Source organism: Oryctolagus cuniculus, chromosome 7 (genome assembly GCF_051225735.1).
Source record: "Oryctolagus cuniculus isolate XC-2025 breed Fujian yellow rabbit chromosome 7, ASM5122573v1, whole genome shotgun sequence".
Classification (NCBI taxonomy): domain Eukaryota; kingdom Metazoa; phylum Chordata; class Mammalia; order Lagomorpha; family Leporidae; genus Oryctolagus; species Oryctolagus cuniculus.
In genome coordinates, this window is record NC_142873.1 from 11,135,357 (window position 1) to 11,147,285 (window position 11,929).

Below are 11,929 nucleotides of genomic sequence, written 5' to 3' on the forward strand. Positions count from 1 at the left end.
CCTCCACTGCCTTTCTGGGCCACAGCATAGAGCTGGACTGGAAGAGGAGCAACCGGGACTAGAACCCTGGGTGCCAGCACCAAAGGCGGAGGATTAGCCTAGTGAATGGTCTTTCAAAGAGCAGATTTTAGCAGAAGCCCTAGTTATCTGTTTATACTTAAATTTTATTTATTTAATTTATTCGAAAGATTTCTCATCTGCTAGTTCACTCCCCAAATGCCTGTAACAGTTGGGGCTGGGCAGGGCCAAAGCCAGGAGCTAAGAATCGGTAACTCAACTCTGGGCCTCCTATGTGGGTGGCAGGGACCCAATTAACTTGAGCCATCATCTGCTGCCTCCCAGGGTATGCACTAGCAGGAGGCTGGAATTAGGAGTGGAACGGAGTCTTGGAAGCTAGGCACTCCAATGTGGGATGTGTGCATCCCAAGCAAATGCCCAACCCCCGATTTATACTTTCATAGTTTGTGCTTTCTGTGTCCTATAAAAAGCGTGTAAAAAAAACATGCTCGTGTTCTGTTCTGTGTAAGTACATGTTTTATTTTGTCTTACATATTTACAAGAATCCTTGTACCATTAGACCAAGATGCTTATAGTTTTATTAATGAGCTACCTGACACAGTCCTGGCTCTGCTCCCTCGTGTAGACCAGCAGGCGACTGGGAACAGCTCTGCCCCTTAGTTTGGCAGTGTCATAGCTGTCATTGTTGTGAAGACTTGGGTTGTTGGGTACCATCTTTACAATGCGTCGAGCAGCCTGCTGCAGCAAAGTATTCCAGCCCCAATATCCGTGGCCTGGTGAGAAGCCCTGTTACAGAAATGTCATGGCTTTGGCCGCTTTAGCTCTTGTGATCAGGTGAATGACCCATTTCAACTGAATTTTGGATATGGAGGGATAGGAAATGAGAATTCACGCTATTTTTGTCCATCCTTTCCCCTCTCCCGCCAACATGATTATCCCACTATGTAGTGAAAACTCCCCTTTGTCCTGGGTTTATCTTGCACTTTTGTCAGAATGCTGTTCTTCAGATGTGGTCTTGTTTCTGGAGTCTGTGCCACTGATGTTTGTCCACCACCAGTACATTCAGACGGGCTGTGTTTGTTTGGTTTTTTTTTTTTTTTTTTTTTTGGGTACTCTTCTTTTTAAAGATTATTTATTTGAAAGGCAAGGTGACAGGGAGAAACAGATTGTCCATCTTGTGCGCTCCACAAGTGTCCACAACACCCTGGGCTTGGGCAGGCCAAAGCCAGGAGCCAGGAACTCTGTCTGGGTCTCCTGTGTGGATAACAGGAACCTAGGTGCTGGGACCATCATTGCTGCCTTTTCAGACACGGTAGCAGATAGGTTAACACCATAGGTTAAGCCACTGCTTAGAACTGTTGCATCCCATGTTGGACTGGTAGTTTTGAGTTCTGAGCGTTCCACTTCCAATCCAGCTTCCTGCTAATGTGCCTGGGAAGACAGTGGATGATGGCCCAAGTGGTTTGGCACTTGCCACTCATGTGGGAGACCAGGATGGAATTCCGGGCTTCTAACTTTGGCCTGCACAAGCAGATGTCTCGCTCGCTCGCTCGCTTGCTCGCTCTCTCTCTGCCTTTCTCTGTTGCTCTTCCTTTCATCAAATAGATTAATTATCCATCCATCTTTGGAGGGGAAAAAGGTGGAAGAACCAGGAATCAAGGCAGCTCTCCATGTGGGGGTGTGGGTGTTTAAGCAGCAGCTTAAATTGCTGTACCACAGCACTCATTGTCCCCCTCACCCCTCCACATGTCTTCTCATTATAGCTGTTTGTTTTGTCTTGAAATCATGAATTGCAGGTCCTCGACTTTGTTCTTTTAAAAATCTTTTGGCTAGTCTAGCTCCTTTTCCATTTTCATATACATTATAGAATCAATTTGTCAATTTCTACAGAAACAAAAAATGTTCAGTTTTGATTGGGATGGGATTGAATATACAGATCAATTTGGAGAGAACTTGATACCTTAACAGTATTGAGTTTTCTGATCCATGACCATGTTCTATTTGTTCATACAAATTTCTCTTGATATTTTGTCATTTTCATAATAGGCCTCCCATATGTTTTATTAAATTTATGCCTACACATGTTATATTTTGTGAAACAGTTGTAGATTGTAGAATTTTAAAGGCTTCATTTCTACCTGTTCTTCCTAGAACACAGAAACTTTCTTGCTCTGTCTGGACTTTGTATCCTACCTTTTTGAACTTATTTGAGAGTTGTGGTAGCTGGTCTGGCATTTTTTCCTTTGGATTGTCTAGAAATAAGCACCCTTTTACTTTGTTTCCCATCTGGATGCCTTTGTTGCTTGTTGCGCTCTGTTGTGCTGGCTGGGACTTCCAGTAGAACACAGACTGCAAATGCTAAGAACAGACACTCTTGCTTTGCTCCTGATCTAAATAGCAAACATTCAGGTTTTCACAATGATTGTAGTTCTAACTGTAGATTGTAGATACCTTTTAGGATGAGGAAGTCTCATTGTAAACCTATTTTTCTAAAAGATGAATAGGTGTTAAATTTTGTCAAGTGTTTTTTATACATTTATTAACTAATGTATCATCTACCTTCAAGAAGTATCGGAACCATTTATGAATAGCTCCATTCATGAAATGACTCCATTTCTCCTCCATTGTGGTAAACATTTTACCTGTACTTATGTTTAACCCCACCACTAACTTGTACTCTTTGTTGTTGTTTTAAACTGTTAGTTAACATTTTGAAGGATTTAAAAATGAGGGGAAATTGTGTCTTAAGGGAAAAGGCCCAGGCAAGGCCTCTTTTTTCTCTTTTAAAATTTTATTTTATTTATTTGAAAGGCAGGTAGACAGATAGGCACTCCAGTATGGTTGCAAGTATCCAAACAGCATCTTTTAACTACTATGCCAAATGCCTGTCCTGGAAAATTTTCAATTTCTTGTAGGTTTTTTTTTTTTTTTTTTTTTTTTGGTTCAAATTTCTGTGTCATAATTTTCCTTTTTCCTAAAGAGCTCTTTATCTGCTGTTTGGGAATTTTCTCAGAGTTTTTTATTATCTGAAAGAATAATTTGCCTTCATTTTTGAATGATTTTTTTTTTCTAGACGTGGAATTCTAGGTTGGTATTTTTCCTTTAGGATTTTACGTTTGTTTATTTTGACTCTGGTCATTCCTGTTTTGATATGTCTGGCTGCTTTCACGACCCCTTTGTCATTAGTTTTCAGCAATTTCATTGGGTGCGTTTGGGTGTGGTTTTGTTCATGTTCTGCTTGAGTTTCACTGGAATTCTTAAACGTGGTGCTTTTTGGTTTTATTCAGATTTGAAGAAATTTCAGCCATTATTTCTTCAATAATTTCCTGTTCCCTACTTCTCTCCAAGTACACATTAGCCTGCTTGATATTTTCTTTTTTTTCTTTTTAAAGATTTATTTATGTATTTGAAAGTCAGAGTTACACAGAGAGAAGAGGGGCAGAGAGAGAGAGAGAGAGAGTGAGAGAGAGAGAGAGAGGTCTTCTATCTGCTGGTTCACTCCCCAAATTGCTGCAACAGCCAGAGCTGCACTGATCTGAGGCCAGGAACCTGGGGCTTCCTCCAGGTCTCCCACGTGGATGCAGAGGCCCAAGGACCTGGGCCATCTTCTGCTGCTTTCCCAGGTCACAGCAGAGAGCTGGGTCGGAAGTGGAGCAGCCAGGACTTGTACCAGCACCCATATGGGATGCCAGCGCTATAGGCAGTGGCTTTACTTGCTATACCACAGTGCCGGCCCCTTGATATTTTCTTGTTGCTTCTTCAATTCTCCATTCCCCCCCCTACTATTTTGTGTTTTCTGCTGGCTAGTGGTCATATTTTCTTCTGTCGTCCTAGTAATATCGTCATTATTTTAAAAATTTGATTAGATTTTTAAAAATTGTTTATTTGAAAGGCAGAGTTGGAGAGAGATATCTTCCATTTGTTCACTCCCCAAATGGCTGCAGTGGCCAGGGCTGGGCCAGGCTGAAGTCAGGAGCATCATCCAGGTCTCCCAAGTGGGCACAGGGGCCCAAACACTTGACCCATCTTTTGCTTTCCCAGGCGTATTAGCAGGGAGCTGGATCAGAAATAAAGAAGCTGGGACATGAACTGGTGCCCATATGGAATGCTGGCATCATGGGCAGTGGCTTAAGCGGCTATGCTACAATGCCAGCCCCTTGAATATATTTTTGGATAGATGATGGACACCACAAATTTTATATCAAGGTTGCATGCAGAGTTGATTTGGGGATATCTTTAGTGTTGGAAAACTATTACCATACTTGCTTGCTAATTTGGGGATAGAATCTAGTTTGTAAATAATTTCTCATCTCATTTATGATGGTGTTGTTTTACTGTCTTCTCTTAAGAAACTTGAAGAAAAAAGATGTGAGCTTTGCACTCAACAGTGTCACTGTTTACTGTGTTTTCAGGGAGCCCCAGCTCATATACCCCTGAACATAACAGTTGTCTACCAGAGTGTGCATGGGGATCCCAGGCTCTGTCTGCTTCTTACTTCCTTTTGGATTTTTATTGTGGGTGAGTATTCACTAATTGCATGTCAGATTTTTTAAAAAACTTCTCCATATCCAATCCCATCCCCTGGGTTATTTTGAAGCAAGGTGCGGATATCACGTGATAATCATCATTGCACCTAAAACAGTTCTGTGGATGAGATGTTTAATTTTATTAATAGGGAATTATGATGAAAATGGTGCAGTAACGTGTATCTCAGGTTTTATATATATATGTAAAACATATACAAAATATATATTTATATAAAAATAAAACGATAGATAGATATATAGATAAAGCACGTCCTTACCCTTGGCCTGCCCGGGCTGGATCTGCAGGAGGCCTGTGTTAAGTGTCCTGTCTCATGGGTCGCCCGCCATCTTGTGAGTGTTTTGTGCACTGCTCTGTCTGTCCTGTGGAGTGGCAGGAGTGCTGACGCCACAGCTGTCGCACTGCTGTTGCTGGTTTCCCTGTCGTTGTAGCTGGCTCTTTTCATAGGATGTTTCTGTTAGGATGTGATTCAATTCAGGTTTATCTGTGTTTAACAAGGTTCCTTATAGAGGGCACGGCTGCTCCCCTCAGGATACATGTGCTGTCTGATTGCCTCTCTTTTTGAGATGTCATTAGCTATGGATGGTACTTACCTACATTCATAAAGGGTTTGTACAAGTAATGCTTTTAATTCTTAAATTCCTTTCTCTTTTATCAGCTAGATTATTTTATTTTATTATTTTGTTACATAGATTGAATAAGAAAGGGGGAAAAATTACCAGATTTCCCTTGTTGTGTACCAGTCCTCAAAATAACGACCATCTTCTAAAAACAGCTAATCAGAGTTTATGAAAATAGTGCCCTGTGATGTGTTTCAGCCTGATGTGGTGATGCTCCGTACTGGTGCCACACTGCCTGGCTGCTGGGCGGGTCCAGCCGCGTCCTGGGTGCTGCCTGACTGCGGTGCTCGGCTAACTCCCTGGCTCGCTGACGTGTTAGGTGGTTCCTGCACTTCCTCTGCAATCAGCCATTTTCCCAAGGACTCAGGTTTTGTTGGAGTGAAGAACGGTAGTTTGGAGAGCAGAGTCTGGCTCCTAGGGGTGTCACTGCTGATGAGTTTGGTCACTGATCATTGTTTTATATAGCGATGTATTTTTGTAAAGGGCAAGCATGAGTTCATACTGCTCATTCCGATTCAGATGCAGGACTTCAGGATTTGGGCTTCAGCTCATTGGTCTTGTGTCTGTATATCCTTGGAACCAAGCCAAAAGTCTGAGTTCTCAGCGACTCCATTGTGGGCACTCATTTGCTTCAACCAACAGTAGGGTCACAGTGCTCTTAGATCCACATTTCAAGAAGTACCACCGTCAATGTGATCCTTGAAAACAGCTTAGGATTTTGTTGTAGTTCTTGTGACCTTTTGTATTCTATTAGAGGAGTACAAAGTTCTCTCTCTATGAATACGTTTCCCCTAATTGGACACATAATCAGATACATTTGTTTAATTTTAGCACTGATGAGTAGGCATTGTTTTTAAAATCTCTGTATTTCTGGAATTATTTATTTGAAAGTCAGAGTTACACAGAGAGAGGTAGAGACAGAGAGATTGGTCTTTCATCCACTCCCCAGATGGCCACAATGGCCGGAGCTGTGCCGATCCAAAGCCAGGAGCCAGGAGCTTCTTCTGGGTCTCCCACGTGGGTGCAGGGGCCCAAGCACCTGGGCCATCTTCTCCATCTTCTACTGCTTTCCCAGGCCATAGCAGGGAGCTGGATTGGAAGTGGAGCACATGCTGGTGCTTCAGGCCAGAGCATTAACCCGCTGCGCCATAGCGCCGGCCCGGGAATTATATTTATATAGTGCCAAAATTGAATTTTAAAGAAATATATGTTCAAAAAATACATAATTCCTCATTTCCAAAATAAGTAATAACTTAAAAAATTCTATTGAAAATTCTGTAGGCTTATTCTATTGAAAAAGAAGGAAACGATGTGTCACATTAATTTCCCTTTTCTTAGGTTAATGGCTACGTACTAGACACCCTTGACCTTTTTTCTTTTGTTTTTAGCTCAATGTATTCCAGAAGCCACTTCTAAAAACAGAGCGGAGCTCCTCGTTCCCCCTCTCCCACAGTGGCTAGGGCTCCCTCGTGCATATGCCCTGCCAGCCCCTTGCTAAGGCTGTGTTCAGTTTTGCCTTTACAGCAGTACTGTGCTAAACAGTCCTGTGCATATTTCTTTTTATGCTCTTGCTGGTATGTAATTAGGATAGATTCCTAAAAGAGAGATTGTGATGAAGGCGTAAATGGGTTTGTGATTTTGCTTAATTGCCTAATTCCTGTCTCGAGAGGTTGCAGCATTCTGCCTCCCCATCAGCAATCTTCGAGTGCCCGTTTCCCCTCAGCTTTGCCAACAGAATATATCATCGAAATGCTGGATTTCTGCCAGTCCAATAGGTGAGACGTGGCATCCGAGTATTGTCTCAATTTGCATTTCATTATGAGCGAGTCAAACCGCTTCTTAAACAGACTCACTGATTTTTCTCCCCAACTTCACTGCCATGTGCAGAGTAGCTGGCGCTGCCAAGTCTTGTCCTTGGGGGACTTGGCGCGAGAGATCAGGTGCTTGTCTTTGTGGTACAAATCGCTGTCCCCACTGCCAGCTTAGGAATTGGCTATCTGTAGGTATATGAACACAGAAACTCTTCTTTCTGACTCTCACCTTTTAAAATACAGGTACCCTATGCCTTTAAAGAAAATTACTTCGTTCCCGTCTCACCGGGCTTTTGGGATAACAGAGGTAAGTGTCTGTATTCAGGTATAGAGGGAAGTGTCTATATATTTATCTTTAATCTGAATCTGAAGGGACTTTTTTTCTGTGCTGAAAGCCAACACAAACTCCATCCATGTTCGTGATTCAGGAGGGAAGAACACGTCCAGTGACTCCACAGCCCACTTCAGAACTTAGAGGGAAGAGCAGTTCTGGTGTGAACACCCCAGTTTGAATGGGGCAGGGCTGGGGAGGCAGCGGCTCCATTTCTTGCCCCTACTTGGAGGGCTGAACCAGCTTACTCGAATCAGTTCCATGGCAGTTGACAGAGATCAGTCCCAGACCCTGTGACTTGAGTATACGCTTTCCAAGCTGTGTTCTTCTAACTGGGAATGGGACAAGTAAGTTTGGAGGATGCGGTGGGGTGGCTTCGCCCAGTTAGCTGCGTCCTGAGAAGGTTCTCGCTGTCCAGTGCATGGATACCTTGGGATGTCAGGGGCCCCACTGTTGGCAAGAAGCCTGTTGTGTGAGAGTCCCTGCGATGATGGTGTTCCCTCAGTCAGGAATGAGAGTAACGTGAGAGGATTTCACAGTTGGACATGTGTGTATTGTAGATAAAACGGCACAATTTAAACTGGAGATTTTATTACGTGCGTGTATCCTTTCGAGATTCCACAACACGGCAAAGATATCTTTGCTACCTTGTTGGATAGCATCACACGTACCCTTCGCTAATTTGATTCCGTAATATACTTCCACACAAGCTTCTTCCCGGAAGAGAGTTTTTCTGTAGAGAATCCAGCCCTGAAGAATGGATTTAGCTAATTCTGTAGTGTCACGCGTGATGGTAAAACTGAAAGTGGTAAGGCAAAATAAATACGTTCTGTAACTGTATCATGGGATTTTTTTTTTCCCCAAAGGGAAATATCCTCAGGTTCTTAGATTTTAGGTGACTTATATCTGCTGTGTGCTCTAGAAGACACTTGGTTAATGCCTGGGTTTCCTGAAAGCCTCAACCAAGCTGACAGCCAGCATCCGTCATTCGGCTCTCCACTCCACCGACGTGGGTAAGAACCAGCTCAGCTTTGCTGCTGCTTGTAAAATGGGATTGAGCTACAGTGATGCAAAGCGTGGGGTCGTCTCATAAACACATGTGGGGTTCCTGTGTAGCTGACATTTCAGGCAGGGTAGGAGAGTGAGTGGTGTGCGCCTCCTCCCGCCCACATGTCTGAGATGACGTCAACACCCAGGACTGCCTCTGCCTTCCGCCCCCAGCTGTGTCTGTGTGGAACGTCAGCTGTGTTTGTGTGGAATGTCAGCCGGCACTTCCCAGCACGAAGTGGCTGAGGCGGTGGTGGCAAAGCTGTATTCTGTTACCAAATCCCGTGTGCTCGTTCATGCAAAGTGGTGAGAAAAGGAATTTTTGAGCCAGAACTGGAATGAATGGTTTTCCCTGGAACTACGGCACATTTTTTATAGAGAGAACATGGTGCTCTTTGACTTACACATAGCGGCTTCCTGTCTACCAGGGACCCTTTGGCTTGTTAAAAGCTCCTTGGATCTACTTTAAATTGCAGCCTGACGAAGCACTCTAATGGTGTCTGTGTGATGGCAAAGCCGGGGATGCAACGGCGTGGCTGGCAGAGCTGGTGCTCGGGACCACGTCTTCCTGCCCAAGGCAGGTGTAGGTTGGCATCCGCCAGGTTGAAGCCCGGGCTCGTAACCTCAGCCTTTCTGTTCTCTGAACTTGAGGCTGAAGAGAACCGACGTACTGCCGAGCCGTTTGTTGGTGCTACAGTGCACGAGAGGGAAGTCTGCAACTCAGCCCTTCTCCTGTGGGCAGGCCCCGGCACCTCACCACGTTTATGAAAGCCAGCCATTGGAAGTAGCTCAGGGCAGATGGGCAGTGCCTGTGTGGAGAGTTTGTTTCCTATTACAGCTGTCGGGCTCACTTTGGCCTGCCTTCACAACTGCTCTAGGCTTGTTTCTTATTCGGTAAAGCGAATGGATTGAAATGGTACCAACTGGGGCTGGCGCTATGGCATAGTGGGCTAAGTCTCCACCTGCAGCACCAGCATCCCATATGGGTGCCGGTTCGTGTCCCATTTGCTCCTCTTCTGATCCAGCTCTCTGCTATGGCCTGGGAAAGCAGTAGAAAATGGTCCAAGTCCTTGGGCCCCTGCACCTGCATGGGAGACCTGGAAGAAACTCCTGGTTCCTGGCTTCAGATTGGCCCAGCTTCGGCTGTTGTGGCCATTTGAGGAGTGAACCAGCAGGTGGAAGACCTCTCTCTCTCTCTCTCTCCCTCTCTCCATCTGTACCTCTGCCTCTCAAATAAATAAACAAATAAATGGAAGGAACCTGGCAATGATGGCTGAGATCTTTGGGGAAAAAAAAAGAAATGATACATATTTAGGACAAACAGTAATTTAGTTTTCATGAAGCAGTAATTTCTCAAAAGTTTTGGTCCTGCATGCTCTGTTAGCATTTCCCAGAAGAGCCAGTAGGATGTTTTTGTAGATGCATTCAAATAGGCGTTTTCACAAAGTTCACAGAAAATACACATCACGGCCGGCGCCGCGGCTCACTAGGCTAATCCTCCGCCTTGTGGCGCTGGCACCCCGGGTTCTAGTCCCGGTCGGGGCGCCGGATTCTGTCCCGGTTGCCCCTCTTCCAGGCCAGCTCTCTGCTGTGGCCAGGGAGTGCAGTGGAGGATGGTCCAAGTGCTTGGGCCCTGCACCCCATGGGAGACCAGGATAAGTACCTGGCTCCTGCCTTCGGATCAGCGCGGTGCGCCGGCCGTGGCAGCCATTGGAGGGTGAACCAACAAACGGCAAAGGAAGACCTTTCTCTCTGTCTCTCTCTCACTGTCCACTCTGCCTGTCAAAAATAAAATAAAAAAAAATAAATAAATAAAAAGAAAATACACATCAGAAAACTGCATGGATTTCAAAAAAAAAATTTGCTCCAAAATTAACATATTTTAATTTCATTTTCCCGTGAGCTTTTTTAAGTTCCCTCATGGGGGAGTATGTCCTGATGAACCAATAGTAACTTGAAAATGTGCTAAGTCACAGTGCATTTAATACACATACAGAACCTATAGCTTAGCACCACAGTCCACTGTAAGGTATCTGTCGTTTACCCTCGTGAGAGCCGAGTTTCCCCGCTGTGGCTGCTCAGCGTTGCGAGAGGATCGCGCCACACTGCCAGCCAGGGAAGCGATCAGAACTCACAGTGCAGCCTCTACTGAATGTCTGCTGCTTTTGTCCCTTTGTAGAGTTGAAAAATTCCAAGTTGAATTCTTGAGTCAAGGACCATCTGTGTGTGTGTGTGTGTGTGAGTGAGAGAGAGAGAGAGAGAGAGGCGAGGAGCTGGCTGAAGTGGTCCTGGAGGCTGAGAAGGCCCCTGACCTGTGTGGTGTAGTTTCAGGATGAGCCTGAAGGCCTGAGAAGCCAGAGAACTGGTGGTGTCGTTCCAGTCCACAGATGGAGAAAATGAGCGGTGCAGCTCAGCGGGCGGGCAGGTGAATCCATGCTGCCTCCTCTTGGTTCCAGGCAGGCCCTCAGAGGATTGGATGCTGTGAATCCACTACTTGAGTCGTGAGCCAGAGCCACATAGTCTTCTCTTCAGATGACCTCTTCCAAAAGAGCCACAAAAGTGAAGTCTATCTGCCCACATTTAATGTGTAAAGTAGCTTTCAGTGAATACTTGGAAAATATGCAGATCACGCATCCATACCTGCACGAGCTGTATTTTTCACAGCAGCAGAACTCAGTTAAAGGCAGCTGCCCGTAGTTACTCTAAGAGGTTTAAGATAAAATGTCCTCTAGGCAGTGTTCTCTCTCTCTCTCTTTCAGATTAATTTATTTGAAAGGCAGAGTTACACAGAGAGAGCAAGCGAGAGGTGTTCCTTTGCTGGTTCACTCCCCAAATGGCCACAACAGCCAGAGTTGGGCCAATCTGAGGCCAGGAGCTGGGAGCTTCTTCTGGGTCTCCCACGTGGGTGCAGGGACGCAAGGACTTGAGCCATCTTCCACTGCTTTCCCAGGCCACAGCAGAGAGCTAGAACGGAAGTGGAGCAGCTGAGTCTCAAACCAGCGCCCATATGGTATGCCTGCACTGCAGGTGGCTTTACTGGCTAAGCCACAGCCCCAGTCCCCAGTCCCCAGTTCTTCTCTTAGTATAAGTGCTTGCCTTATATATAATATAATAGGCTTGCCTATTGCCTTTATTAAAGTTTGTATATTACATTTTTTTAAAAAAATATTGAAGATACTGAGAAATTTTTTTCTGTGGTTTACCTATTTTTTAAAGATTTATTTATTTGAAAGGCAGAATTACAGAGAGAGGGAGAGACAGAGGAGATCTTCCATGTATTGACTCACTCCGCAAATGGCTGTAATAGTCGGGACTGGGTCAGGCTGAAGTCAGGAGTCAGGAACTCCATCTGGGTCTCCCACATGGATGGCAGAGGTCCAAGCCCTTGGGCCATCTTCCACTGCTTTCCCAGGTGCATTAGCAGGGAGCTGGATCGGAAGTGGCGCCAATATGGGATGTTGGCATCACAGAATGTTGCTTAACCCTTTGCAACATAATGCCAGCCCTACAAATTTCTTAAGACAACTGAATTCTCCCATTTGTTTCTGTTCAGAGCT